Source organism: Notamacropus eugenii, chromosome 6 (assembly GCF_028372415.1).
Source record: "Notamacropus eugenii isolate mMacEug1 chromosome 6, mMacEug1.pri_v2, whole genome shotgun sequence".
Lineage (NCBI taxonomy): Eukaryota > Metazoa > Chordata > Mammalia > Diprotodontia > Macropodidae > Notamacropus > Notamacropus eugenii.
Window position 1 is genome coordinate 261193267 of NC_092877.1, and position 14727 is coordinate 261207993.

General features: G+C 37.5%; 1 long non-coding RNA gene across 1 annotated transcript in view; it reads right to left on the reverse strand.

Annotated features, from left to right (window-relative positions):
- Positions 1–1035: 1035 nt before the first annotated feature.
- Positions 1036–14727, reverse strand: part of LOC140512873 (uncharacterized) — a 39907-nt gene continuing 26215 nt past the window's right edge. Inside the window, exons 2-4 of the long non-coding RNA XR_011969957.1 lie at positions 13963–14125; positions 4056–4135; positions 1036–2098 (exon numbers count right to left, since the gene is read on the reverse strand). This is a non-coding gene — a long non-coding RNA (uncharacterized lncRNA). The remainder of the gene's footprint in view (positions 2099–4055; positions 4136–13962; positions 14126–14727) is intronic.

A 14727-nucleotide genomic window follows, 5' to 3' on the forward strand; every position in this document is an offset into this window, starting at 1 on the left:
CCCCAACTCCTAAAACCCTAAAGTGCCACCTCTGAAGGAAGCCTATTCTGATGTCCTAAGTTGTCTCTCTCTCCCACCTTCAGAAATATTTGCTATATGTACCTTTGTCCATATATTTTGCCCCTTTCCTCTATAGAACTTGAACAATTTGAGGTCAAGGACTTTTCCATATTTGTCTTAATTTCCCCAGCATCTAATATGGGACCTGGCACATAGTAGACACTGAGTAAATACTTGTTGAATAAAATGAGTGAATGAATGATTATATCATACAAAAATGCAGCCCTCCTGTTATCTTTTTTAGTTTTAAATAAGATGCATTCTTCCAGATCCTAATTCTAGTCATGATTTATTTCCTACCAAGCTTCAGGAATATATATGGGATTTAAAATGTGTGTCTTTGTTAGTCTGAACAACTTGCAGTGGATGAATGTATTAACACAACAAAATATTATTACCTTGCAACATAATGTAAGAAATTATGAAAGATCATTTCAGAGAATCCTAGATGGAAGGAAAAGACACAGTGACATGAGCAGAACCAGGGAAAAAACTTGTGCAAGGAAAATAACATTAAAAAGAAAGAATAACTTGTGAAGACTTAATAAACTTTGATCAGTGCAGTGACTGACCATGTCTTCAGAGGGTCTATGATGAAGCTTATGACCCAGCTTCTGGAAGAGAAGTAACGGAGATAAGGTCCATAGACTCATGGCCACTGGGTGGATTTGTTTTGCCTGATTTTGTTTATCTGTTACAAAGCTTTTATAACTTTCTCTTGGTTTTTAATTGAGGAGGGAGAAAGGAAGGTTATCGATAGCAATGCCAAAAGATAAAGGGTTCAAGGGTCATCGTAACATTTTTTTTAAAAGCACAGAAGAGAAGTTCAGAAGGAGGCACAAGCAGGATGCTTTCAAAAATCATGTCTAAAACTTCTTACATATATATTAAATATACATATAATTATACATATAATTATATGTATATTATATATATTAAATAGTTTGTATTAAAGTATGGTTCATGACCCCATATAGAATCATCTCTTTCTGTTTCACTATGTGTACGGGCATTCTCTTTTTGTTCAAAAAAAATTAAAAAGCAAATGACAATTAACAACTATGCGACATAAGCCAATTATCTTGTAATGACAGGGAGAATTACCTTTGTTCACCCTTTCAGTTTAGAGATCAAAGGCCTAATAAAGATTCATGTGCCCTACCCAACCTTCTTCCAATCCTCCCCTACATATAAAATGGTAACTCAGATTTATAGAGAAGAAAGAATAAACTTCACAAACCCAAATATTCTAACAAAGACATAAGGCCCTATTTAATAGTATAGCTAATGTATGTGTGTGTATACATGTGTATATACATATATAAACATTTATTCTATAGTGATCAATTTTAGTTCATTCACCTTCCCAAGAGATAAGGATCATGCTGGTGGTTAAAAATTCTAAGCAGCAAAAGCATACCCTTACACATAATAAGCAAATAATAGAACTTCAGAGATCAGACAAAATGGAAAATATTGCAGATTAAATTATTGTTGGCCCTGTTATATCTACCATAGCAAAAGACAGCTTCTCAACTTCCACATAAGGATATTCAGTAAGGGTATATTGATGACATGGCAATGAAAGGAAGGGAATAGCCATGTATATGTACTACCAAGTACAATTATTTTCTATACAAATATTATCTCATTTGATCTTCACAACAACACTTCACATTTGAGGAAACTGAGTCAGTCACAGGTAAAGTGACTTGCCCAGGGACACGCAGCTAGCAAATGTCTGAGACCAAATGTCTGAACTCAGGTCTTCCTGACTCCAGGCCCAGCGCTCCATCCACTGCAATACCAGATGCCTCCTAATTCAAACTTCAACTTGAAGAACTATCAAATACAAGTTACAAGAAGGGCCAGTGCTCTCTAATATTAAATTCCTAGGGACACAAGGATTCTCAATTATCTCACCAACTGTGTTTTCTTCTGTTTATAGGATGCCACGGTGCAGTAGTATTGTAGTCAAGAAGACTGGTTCTGACATTTAACACCTCTGTCTGTGGGCATGTCACACGATATCTCCAAGCTATTATAAAGAGAAAATGATACTTGTACCCTTGGTATTATCTGTTTATAAGGATGGCTTGTTGCAAAGCAAAAACTTTTAAACACTGAAATTCTAAGGAAACAGAAGTATTTAGCCAAAGATCTGTCTGGGTGAAAAGCCAAGACAATTATGTTCTTCAGTTATAGCTCCAGGGAACTTCTGAGCTTTGTCCTCCTCTTCTAACTTCAATTTCTCCATGGGTATGGTTCCCTAAAGGAAATCCTTGGATGTAAAGGTCCAGTTCCCAGTAGTCATCAATCTACAATTATCATCTACAGCTGTCAAGGCCAGAGGATGTCCACACATCAATGACAAAAATGAAGGGCCATATCAATGGGGAATCCAAATGTAGGACCCAAGTTCTTAACACTTTATATGCTATGGGCCCTTCTGGCAATACAATAAAGCCTAGAAATCCTTTCTCATAACAGTGTTTCTTTTAAAATGCATAAAACAAAATTTATGGCATCACAAAGGAAACCATATATTGAAGTAGCTATCAGAATGGTTATTTTAAAAGTTCAAGTACTCCAGATTAAGAACCCCTGAAGTCTACAATGAAGCCTGATCAATCACAGAATGACAGAATTGCTACATTTGAGAGTTGGAATGGACCTCAGTGGTCATCTAGTATAACTCATAAACAAAAGGAGTCTCCATTATAACATACAGGACAAGCAGATGTCCAGCCCACTTGAAGATCTACAAGGAGAAAGAGGCAGCACTTCAGCGTAGTGTTTGGGATGTGTTTGCTAGCTCTCCTTACATGGTATTAAAAATTAATGGAAGAATATTGAAAAAATTCTTTAAGAGTTTATAAAGAGGGAACCATCTAATTATAGTTGCTGTTCATTTTTAGAAAATATTAAACAAAATGAGCAAATTGGATTCACTGGAAAAAAAATCAAGGTTACTGAGAGAAATACACCTTGCTCCAAAATGAGAAGCTTTTATGGGTATGCTTTAAAAGAAAACTCAGGTGTATCATAATAATTATATTAGCTAACATTTATATAGTACCTCACCTATGGCATCTCATTTAAATATATAACAGAGCTAGATGTCAATTGCTACTTTGTACTATAGTTATAGTCTTCACTGAGAAAATCCAAGGTAAAATAATGAGACTGCGGCATATTTGCATAATATGATTATTTAGGAAACATTAGGCAAGTATACGAATCTCTTCTGTGAATCACTCTAAATCTTCCATTGCAAAAGTAAAATGTTTAAATAGGTAGATCTCAGGAAGGTAAGGAAAGGGAAAGAAAATTCTGGATCCAAGAGCAAACACAGCATCCAGTGACATAAGGTTATATATCTGACCCCCCAAACTAACAAACTTCAAAAAAATTGTGATTTCCTTATGGATTACAAAATCTCCTTTTTGCCCTGAGAAATTTATTTTAGAAGGGTCCTGGCAAGGTGGAATGGATTGAGAGAAGAGGAACAAGACAGGGGAAAGAAGGCGAAACCACGTCCTAAAAGTGTCAGTTGAATGAACGAGGGATGTTTAGCCTGGGAAAGGTATGGCTCAGAGGTATTACATTTGTTCTAGGGACCCCAGAGGAACAAGCAACAGCTGGAAATAACTGAAAGGTTGATTTTATTTAAACATAAGAAAGAATTTTCTAAAAATTGCAGTTACCCCCAAAATGGAATGTGCTATCTCAGTAGAGTAATGAATTCTTTGTCACTTGAGGTCTTTCAAATAGAAACTCATTAATTATTTGTTGGGGATACTGTAAATAAAATTCATAATTTGTATAAAGACTGACTTTAATGGCAGGTTGTTGTTCAGGCATTTCAGCCATGCCTGACTCTTTGTGATGCTATTTGGGGTTTTCTTGGCAAAGATACTGGAGTGGCTTTCATTTCCTTCTCCAGTTCATTTTACAAATGAGGAAACTAAGGCAAACAGGATGAAATGACTCACCTAGGGTCACAGGGTGTAAGTGTCTGAGGCTGGATCTGCCTGACTCTGGGGCCAGCTCTCTACTGCACCAACTATCCATCCTAAATGGAAGGAAACATGATCTAGGTGAAAAAAGCTCATAGGATTTGGTGTCAGAGGGCTTAACTTTGAATTCCAAGCTCTGCCATTTACTAGCCTCCTTGGAGGAGACACAGTCATTCTCACTAATTGAGATTAAACTAGATAAACTCAAAACTTTCCTACATCTCTAAATCACGTGATCCTAAGACCTATGAGGTCCTTACTATTTCTACAGTTTTGATTGATTGGCTGAAATATAGGGAAATAAAAAAATCATAGCAGTTTCTGAAGATAACACTCATATCTATGACAGCCTCTAATTCAATGCCTGACTTTTTTTTTTTTAATAAGCTATTATAAGGAAAATCAGATGAAAATGAACACCTCTTGATATGTGTTGGCACAATCAGGAGTTGCTGGAATTAACCTGGATGGAATGAAATGGAAAGGTTTCCTCAGTGATACATGCCCTTGGATATTGTCTGAGGAGGAAAACTCCAGGATCAGCCTGTGACCCCTCTGAAAGGGATCATGAGCATTCAGGCACTAACCTAGAGAAGAACAAAGTTTAAGACAACTGAGGCTTCTCTCTTTTTCTTCCTCTTGTTTCTTCTTCAAAGAGCTTAATTAAAAGTGATTCCATTCCACAAATACATCCTGCTAAATACCAGACATTTGAGGATACGCAGGCAAAAGCAACATAGTCCAGTATGTGCCTCATGGAGTTTACATCCTAATGGAGGCACTTATATTCTCCTAATTGGAATTAAAGGGAAAGGGAAAGGACAATATGCATTCTAACAATTTCACAGAAAACAGACATTTATCCTGAACAGGTTTCTTAGACAAGCCACAGCACTATTTGCTGCAAATTCAATTGGACGATAGGGCAGGGAGATAAGAAAGACAGAAAATTGGAAGAGAAGGGATCAAGATTTGGAATTCAGGTTTTGTTTTGTTTTGTTTTTTTTCATAAATTCAAGTACCAACAAAGAACCATCATGGATATGTATGGGTTAGAGAATATTTTTTGGATAGGGGTGTTGGTGAAGAGGTTATTTCTTGAGTGTTCAGGACTGCTGGTGTAGAAAATCCCCCCAGTTATGATTTCATTATGATAGCTGATTGGAGTGTGAAAATTTCTTCCAAGAATGCTAGTGAGTCATTAAATGGCAGGTTAGTGGGTTGCCCTCCTGGAGACTGAATATTCTATTGATTTGTCCAATATCACACAGCCATAATGTATCAAAGGTAGGACTCAAACCTAACTTTTCCTGATTCCATGACTAGTCCTCTTGCTATTATAACACTTTTCAGAGAGTTAGATACTTTAAATATTGAGGGGGCACTCCATGAATACTGATGAGGCAGCTAGAAGGTACAATAAACTCTGTGATGATTCAGGGAGGTAGATTCAAACCTGACTTTACACAATTACTAGCCATATGAGCCTGGCCAAGCTACTTAACCTTTTTCTGCCTCAGTTTACTCATCTGTAACAGTACCTATCTCCCAAATTTGTTGCAAGGATCAAATGTGATAATACTTGTAAAACACAGCACAGTGTCTGGAATGTAGGAGGCATTTAAATGCTTCTTTCCTTCCTTGCCTCAAATGAGAGACACCCAAAAACAATAGTGGCATTTTTTTAAAACATTCTATACATGGTTACTACATGTAATATACATTTTTAATTTGTTTCCTGCTTTAAATAGTACATTTGCATCAAGATAATTTTAAAAATGTGTGTGCAGGGGTGATTTAAGGTAGCACAATAGATTTGATATTCTGTTCTTAAATCTTTGCTTAGAGAAAACTAAACTATAAACTAAATTCTTTATAAAAGAATTAACCGACATATCTGACTTTTGGAGAAGAAGCAGGTTTCAACTGCAGTGTCCAAAGATCTCATTAGGGTCTTTGGTATTTGTGACTGCCCCATGGAACCATTGGCTTTTATAAAGTTATCTTGTTGACATTTGAAACTTAATTATTTGGGTGGCATTTTAAAACCCTGGGCCTAAAGAAGCAAGCAAAATATGATCAATCAGAACTAATTAAGAAAGTTATACATAGACCAAGTCGCAAGAGGATGAAGTAAAAATGGAAGTCGACATTTTTATTTATTGTACTATTAGAAATAACTTTTGTTTATTCTCATGGTCACAATGAAAAATTTAAAACTGGAACTCACTAAGCATGTTGATTTCATTTCATGTATGAAATAGTCCTGTGATACATCCTCCTTTAGCTCCAAAGTATTGCCCTGTTCCACCCATCCCTTTTGTCTCCTGAGAAAGAGCTCCAGCTGTGGGTCTCTTTTTCAGCAACCTGCATGCTGGATCACCTACTTGCAGAGAACTTCTCAGGGCAATGTCATCTGTTGACTGTGTCCAAAAATTACCCTCATCTCTTTTATCTGGAACCATTATTCACTTTAATGCTAAAGGAGTCAACGTCTACCAGCCCATCCTCTGTTCAGAGTAGTTTTGTTTGGTTTCCCCCATTTTCTCTTTCATAAAACCAAGGAGAGTGAGTGCTTAGAACAAGCTCAAACCTATAGTGGATCGGAAGGCCTTGTTCATACTGCATCTTTCTAGATCTATCAGCATAATCAGGGCTATGCTGTTTCAACAATCTGTTGGTATTCTAAAAATGAGAACAATGACCTTTGTGTTAATTAGTTGATGCCAAGAGCCTACTGAGATGGGGAGTACAAGATTTAATGGGACTTGAGATTATACATTCTAATCATAGCTGTGGCAGTTATACCTAATGTTAATTATGAGATCAAATAAACACAGTTCCACTCTAATATGCTTTTTTAATTCCCCGTCTCTTGCTGAGATATTCACATGCTCGCCACTCAGCTTTCAGTACAACAAATAGCATGGGAGGGTTCCTGTTTGTCCATTCCTAAGGACACAATATGCACACATGATATTATCAGATTACCTGGATATGACTGCAGCCTAGTGAAATAAAATATTGTCTACGAAGTCTGAATCTGACTGCTTGAATTGCCCGGATCTTTTTATTAGAACCATTATTCACATTTAAGTTAAGGGAATAAACGCTTGGCAACACGTCATCTGTCCAGAGATGTTTGTTTGCTCATTTCCCTTTTTCCCTTTAGATGCTGGGATGGTTACTTGTTTGAGGGAGAGAGAGACTATAGTCATATCTTGGCTGAGTTTTTCCATAAAACACATCTGGAATTTTTTCCCATCCAGAAATGAATCATTAAAATTTAACAGCTTCTCTGAAGCAACCAAAAGCATACCAAATTGCTCTCTGGCCTCCACTCCTGACTCCCTAAGTTTCTTTCTCTTTTTTTTACAGTAACAGCAATATTTCTCTACCATTCCCCAGAAGCCATTTCACCCCAAAAGATTTTTCCTCCTCTGTAACTCCTTTGTTTGACTGGTCAATTCCTCTTGTAACCTCCATCTTAAAGAAGGGACCAAGTCAGCCATTTTCTCTTCATCATTCCTTTCTGGCCTCCACTCTCGCACTTCCTAAACTTGTATTTTCTCTCCCCCACACCTACTTTTCTTTTTCTTTTTGAGAGTTGTGTTCCCCTTCTCCCAATGAGAATGTAATATTCTTAAGGGTCTATCTTTTTGCTTGTATTCCAAGCACTTATCACAGTGTCTGGGGCATAAATAAATAAATAAATGCTTGTTGACTTGACCGATTATCCTAAGAAACAGATTGGGTATGGTATCCCAAACATCAGTTGTAACTGCTTTTTACAGAGAAGTCATGGGTCTCAGCATCATCAGGGTCTGATCATCCTGACCTGTAGAAGAGACAACTAAAACCTGTTCTGCCAGGTCCCAAGGCACAGAAATAAAGTTGCAACAGGATAGATTCTGACTGAATATAAGGAAATATAAGAAAAATATGGGGGGCAGAGCCAAGATGGCAGTGTAGAAAGAGGCATATACTCCAGCGCTTCCCCCACAGCCCACAAAATACCTGTAAAAAATGACTCTTAACAAATTTTAGAGGAGCAGAAGCCACAGAACAACAGAGTGAAAGAGGTTTCCAGTCAAAGGTAACCTGGAAGGCTGACAGGAAAGGTCTATCTCACAGGACGCTGAGTGGAACAGAGCCCAGACCTGGCTGCACTCAACACTGGGAAGAACAGGACCTGAACAGACCTTTGGGGCAGAATTTCCAGTGGGGAGGGTCCAGATATCTCAACCCACAAGCAACAAAGAAAGCTCCAAAGGCCAGAGTGGGAGGACTTTCTCAGCTGGGAGAGAGGGGAAAGGAGTTCCCCTAGTACTGACTCCAGGCAGCAACAGAAGTGGGCCAAGGGCAGCTATGGAGAAGCAGCCTAGATCCATTGTCCATGCAGCTCAGCTTAAAGCCTCTGGCAAAATTGAGCAGCTGATCTGAACCTCAGCCCTCAGTGGTGGCTCTGCCCCCACCCAAAGCCCCTGGGGCAGTTGAGCAGCTGATCTGAATCTCAGCCTTGAGCATGGTACTGAGGAGAGGAGGAGCACTAGGACTCTCTTCTTGACAAAAGATGCAGAAGTCAAGTAATTGGCTGGGAAAATGCCAAAAAAGGGGGAAAAAATAAGACCATAGAAGGTTCCTTTCTTGGTGAACAGGTGTCTCCTTCCATCCTTTTGGATGAGGAAGAACAAGGCATACTATCAGAGGAAGTCAAGGCCTCTACCTCCAGTAACTCCAAAATGAATACGAAATGGACTCAGGTCATAGAAGGGCTTGAAAAGCATGTCAGCAGCCTGGTAAAGGAGAATGAATCCAAAAAATGCTGATGAAAATAACACCTTTAAAAATAGGCTAACTCAATTGGAAAAAGAGGTCCAAAAAGCCAATGAGGAGAAGGAGGCTTTAAAAAGCAGAATTAGCTAAATGGAAAAGAAGGCTCCAAAGCTCACTGAACAAAATAGTTCTTTAAAAGAGAGAGTGGTGTTCAGGAAAACTAGTGACTATGAGATAAACCAAGAAGTTAGAAAACAAAACCAAACATTTGAAAAAATAGAAGATAATGTGAAACATCTCATTGGAAAAATAACTGACCTGGAAAATAGATCCAGAGGAGAAAATTTACAAATTATGGGACTACCTGAAAGCCATGGTCAAAAAAAGAGCCTAAACATTATCTTCCTTGAAATTATCAAGGAAAACTGCCCTGATATTCTAGAACCAGAAAGTAAAATAAATACTGAAAGAATCCAGCAATCACCTCCTGAAAGAGATCCAAAAAGAGAAATTCCTATGGTAGCCAAATTTCAGAGTTCCCAGGTCAAGGAGAAAATGCTGTAAGCAGCTAGAAAGAAACAATTGGGGTATTGTGGAAATACAATCAGGATAACACAGGATCTGGCAGTTTCTACATTAAGGGATCAAAGGGCTTGGAATAGGATATTCAAGAAGTCAAAGAAACTGGGATTAAAAACAAGAATCACCTACCCAGTATAATACTTCAAGGGAATAAATGGTCATTCAATGATATAGAGGACTTTCAAGTATTCATGATGAAAAGACCAGAACTGTATAGAAAATTTGACTTTCAAACACAAGAATCAAGAAAAGCATGAAAAGGTAAACAGGAAAGAAAAATCATAAAAGACTTTCTAAAGCTGAACTGTTTACATTCCTACATGGAAAGATAATGTTTGTAACTCTTGAGACTTTTCTCAATATTTGGGTAAGTGGAGGGATTACATACACACACATACACACACACACACATAGACAGAGAGTACAGTTTGAGTTGAATCAGAAGAGATGATATCCATAAAAAATTAAGGGGTGAGGGAGGAAAATACTGGGAGGAGAAAGGGAGAAATAGAACGGGGCAGGCTATAACTCATAAAAGAGATAAGAAAAATCTTGTTCAATGGAGGAGAAAAGGGAGAAGGTGAGAGGGGAAAAGTGAAGCTTACCCTCTTCACATATGGCCTAAGGATGGAATAACATGCTCACTTAATTTGGCATGAAAATTTATCTTACACTACAGGAAAGTAGGGGAGGAAGAGACAAGTGGGGTGAGGGGGATGACAGAAGGGAGGGCAGATGGGAGAAGGGAGTAACTAGAAGTAAACACTTTTGGGAAGGGACAAGGTCAAATGAGAGAATAAAAAAAAGGGGGACAGGGTAGAATAGAGGGCAATACAGTTAGTCTTACACAACATGATTATTATGGAAGTATTTTGCAAAATGACATATATATAGCCTGTATTGAATTACTTGCCTTCTCTGTGGGAATGGGTAGGGAGGGAGGAAGGAAGGGAAGTTGGAATTCAAAGTATTAGAAACAAATGTTGAGAATTATTATTGTATAGAACTGGGAAATAACACAGGTAATGGGGTATAGAAATTTATCTTGCCCTACAAGAAAAGAGAGAAGATGGGGATAAGGGAAGGGTGAGGTGTGATAGAAGGAGGGGTACATTGAGGGAAGGGGTAATCAGAATGCAAGATATCTTGGAGTGGGGGGAGGGGAAAGATGGGGAGAAAAATTGGAACTCAAAATTTTGTGGAACTGAATGTCAAAATCTAAAAATAAATAAATAAATACAATTAAAAAAAGAAAAATGCTGACAATTGGAGCTAAGCATTATGTGTAATTGCATGCTTTACTTTTCTGTTTCTGAACTCTTTTATCGATAAATTTTAGCTTAAAAACAGATACAAGCATTTTAGGATATGAAGAAGAAGAAAACAGGACAAGCAAAATAAAAAGCAACAAAAAATAAAAACTTTTAGATAAAATTAACCATTGATAAGCAAAATAAAACAAAAAATACAATAAAATCCTCCAAACAATTAAGAACAACTTAAAGTCATGATCAGTAGATGCAGCCTCCCCTTATTTCATAGGAGCACAAGACCACAGATTTAGAGTTTTAGGGACCACAGAGGCCATCTCATCCAACCAACTGATTCTATGATTGATGCAACTGAGCCCTAAAGAACTTTAGTGATTTGTCAGTCAGTGAGACAGAAGGTAAGATTTGAACACAGGTCTTCTGACTCCAAATCCATTGCTCATCTCATTATAACGCGGCTAATCCAAAAAACTGCAACCATGGTGGTTCACTTTAAGCAATGCAACATGTTGTTGGTGGTAGAGTTTCATTGTTGTTGATGGTTGAAATATCATCTTGGGGAAGATGGGTCCTAAACTTATATATCTTGTCTTACCCTCTCCCCTGAGCTCTGGTCATATATCTCTAACTGCCTATTAGATATATCAAACTAGGCATCTCAGACTTAATATGTCCGTTATCTTTAGCCCCAAACCCAGCTCTCCTCCATATTTAGCAAGTACTAGTAAAGACACCACAATCTTCCCAGCCACCCAAATTTACAACTTTATATTCCCTTACTTCACGTATTCAATTACTTGCCAAATCTTGTTTCTGTCACTTCCCGTACCAAACATCCCTTACATCCAGAACTTAGGAAGGACTTAATAAATGATTCTTCATTCATCCAAGTATATATACACATAATAAAAATGCATATCCCAAAGTAAGGAATTACCATGATCATAATTTTAATATTAACTCATAAGCCTGCAAACTTACAGCATCTCCATTGTGCTGAAATATATTCTAAGACAACTAAGAGACAAATCTCTCTGGATGTGATATTTGTTTAGTAGATTGCATGTCCCAGGTACTTTCTTAGATTCACAATGGGATGTCAATGATAATTTCCAGGTGCCAGATGTGGTTCCACCCCATGCTGCCAGAGTTTCAGATTTTCTTTGTTACTCTCAGGAACCAAATGTGTTCTTCTTCCAGGTGGGCCAGGAATTCCATTCAAGTCCTACTGACAATAGCAGGGGCTTAAGGCCAGAAGTAGCTGAAGAGTTATTACCTGTTTCTTACAAGTAGACATTAAGCACTTACAGGTGGAAAGAAGAGGATGCTGAGGCAAGAAGAGGAAAGGATTTGAGTCACTGGCTCTTGGTGAAAGAAAAATATCCTACATGTGCAGTAGGAAATCATCCTAGTGGAAAGGGTAATCAAGTGATTAGCTGTTGTTGCTGAAAGGGGAGGAAGTGCGATTGAGACAGAAAGTTCTTCCCTCAACAATCACTCAGAGGAGCCAAATGGATGGAAAAGCCAAGAGAGGGAGAAGGTTCAAATTCTATAGAACTTCCTTTGGTCATCTTACAAGCCTTACTCCTTCTCTATGTGTTTTTCAATACCAGATATATCTCTGGATTGCATTACTGTTCACATCAAAGCAACTCAATGAGAAGATTAATTTGTTTATAAAGTTTATGTCTGAAATAACACCCAAGAAACACCTGGTTCTTTTTGGGAAAACAGTGGAGTGGAACATTTTCATTTTTTTTTACATCAATTATGTTAACGTGGAACTTTGTAGTTTATAAAAGTTAATGCAAGTTATCTCATTTCATCCCTACCACAACCTTATGAGGTAAATAAGGCAGGTATTTATTATCCCCCTTTTATAGATGATAAAACTGAGGCTCAGTATGTTAGGGCTGACCGATTCTCCCTTGTACAAATTGACAGATCTCCCATGCTGTTTGACCATGAGGTTCTTAACCTTTGTGTCATGGACCTCTCTGGCAATCTGGTGATTGAAAGAAACCCTAAATTTCAGTTAGAAGTTAATGGCGATAAAGTTTTAATTTGTTTTGTTTTGGTTTTTTGCCTTCCAAGTTCATGACTCCTTAAAATCGATCCATGGACCCCTTAGTTAAGAATCTCAGATCTAGAGTATGCTCTTTGCCTAGGGCACTTCGGGTCTCCAGGTGCTGTCTTAGGGTTCCTCCCCTCTAACCAATATGCCATCTTGGTTTCTTTCCCACTGATTTTAAAAGAAATCAGTCTTGACATGTCACATTCTCATCTAGGCAGTAAATATTTCTAAATCCAAATAAACTGCTATTGTTAAAGAAATACTAATAACATAGATCATTATCACAAAATTAATTAACATATAAATGTAAATGCTAGCACATTTAGATAGCATCTTATCGTTTGCAAAACTGTTAACATATATTATCTCATCTGATCATGCGACAACGCTGTGAAGCAGGTGCTGTTATTATTCACATTTTACAAATGAGGAAACTGAGCCTGAGAGGACAAATGGCTTATTAAGTGACAAGGAAGCTAAGAGACATAGTATATAGAGTGCTGAACTTGGATTCAGGAAAACTTGGGTTCAAATTCTGACTCAGAGACTTACTAGTTGTGTGACCTTGGGTTAACTCTCAGTCTCAGTTTCCTCTATATGTGTGTATGTATACACACGTACATATACATAGACACATAAAATATATACATATATACATGTGCATGCATATATGTACACATGTGTGCATAGATTATATATGCATGCATACATGTGTATATGCACATGCATATATGTACATATAATGCTTTGCAAAAGTTAAAGTGCTACGTAAATGCTTATTAACACTAGCAATTATTTTCCAGAATCACACAAAACTCTTAGGTGTTTCAGGCAGTAGCTGTACTCAGGTATTCTTGATTCCAAGTCTCATAATGTGCACACTATGCTGCCTAGCTGCCGCAGATCCCTGGTACCCAGACTCCATTTCTGGGTAGAAGAATTTAACATACAGTTATTTCAGTTCAGTAACTTTAGCTCAAGGTAATTGCTAGCCCCTTGCAGTTTGCCCTTTCTTACCTTCCACCCAAAATAGAACTTCACAGTTTTTCCAGACCTGCTTTACTAAGAGAAATATAAATCTTGTGATCTGTCAGGAAACTCTGAAATTACAAGGAACTTCAGAGAAAGAAAGAAAACATATCTATAAGAATACAACCTCAAAAAATAAATTAGAAAGTACCTGCGGTCACATTTTCCAGGTGGTTGAAGAAAAAGCAAGTTACTGAAGAATGCAAACTCTTCTCACAGGTGAAAGATAAATGACTTAAGGCTTCCAGCCCCACCCACTGGTCACTTCTCTCTCTTAGTGCAAGGTCCAGCTGTACCTATTGGGCATTATTTTCCTACAGCATCAGAATAAATAAGGACAAAATGTGATGAGTGTATGTAGTCCCTCTCTTCCCATGGGTTCAATAGTCCTAATACATATTATCCCATTAATCTTCCCAATAGCTGGGGAAAGGGAAGTGACAAGTGTGGGGTTTTCCATTTACAAGCAAAGAAACCAAGGAATAAGAAAGTAGAATGGGTTGGCCTAAAGACATAGTCCGATTAGTAGCAGAGTGGGGACTGGAAATTAGATCACACAAATGATGGTTTTTTCATTGACTTTAAAAGACAATTATAAAGTACAATTGTTGCCAATTAAAGAAAAATATATGTATCTGTAGCTTTCTACTAGTGTGCCTGCTTCAGAAAGGAAAAAAAAAAACAAATGATACTCTCCAAAGCACATAATCATCTTTGTTCTCAATTGAATTCTTAAAAAAATAACTTTTTAAAAAAATTTTATTCATATTTCTTGTTTTTCGTCATTTCTGGATATACTCCCACATCCAGTGAAGGAGCCACAAAAAAGACAAACAAAACCAACAAAGAGGCTCCATTTTCTGACAGTGAATACAATGTTTGGTGCCCTAAACTTCCACTTGGGCAAAGGCATATC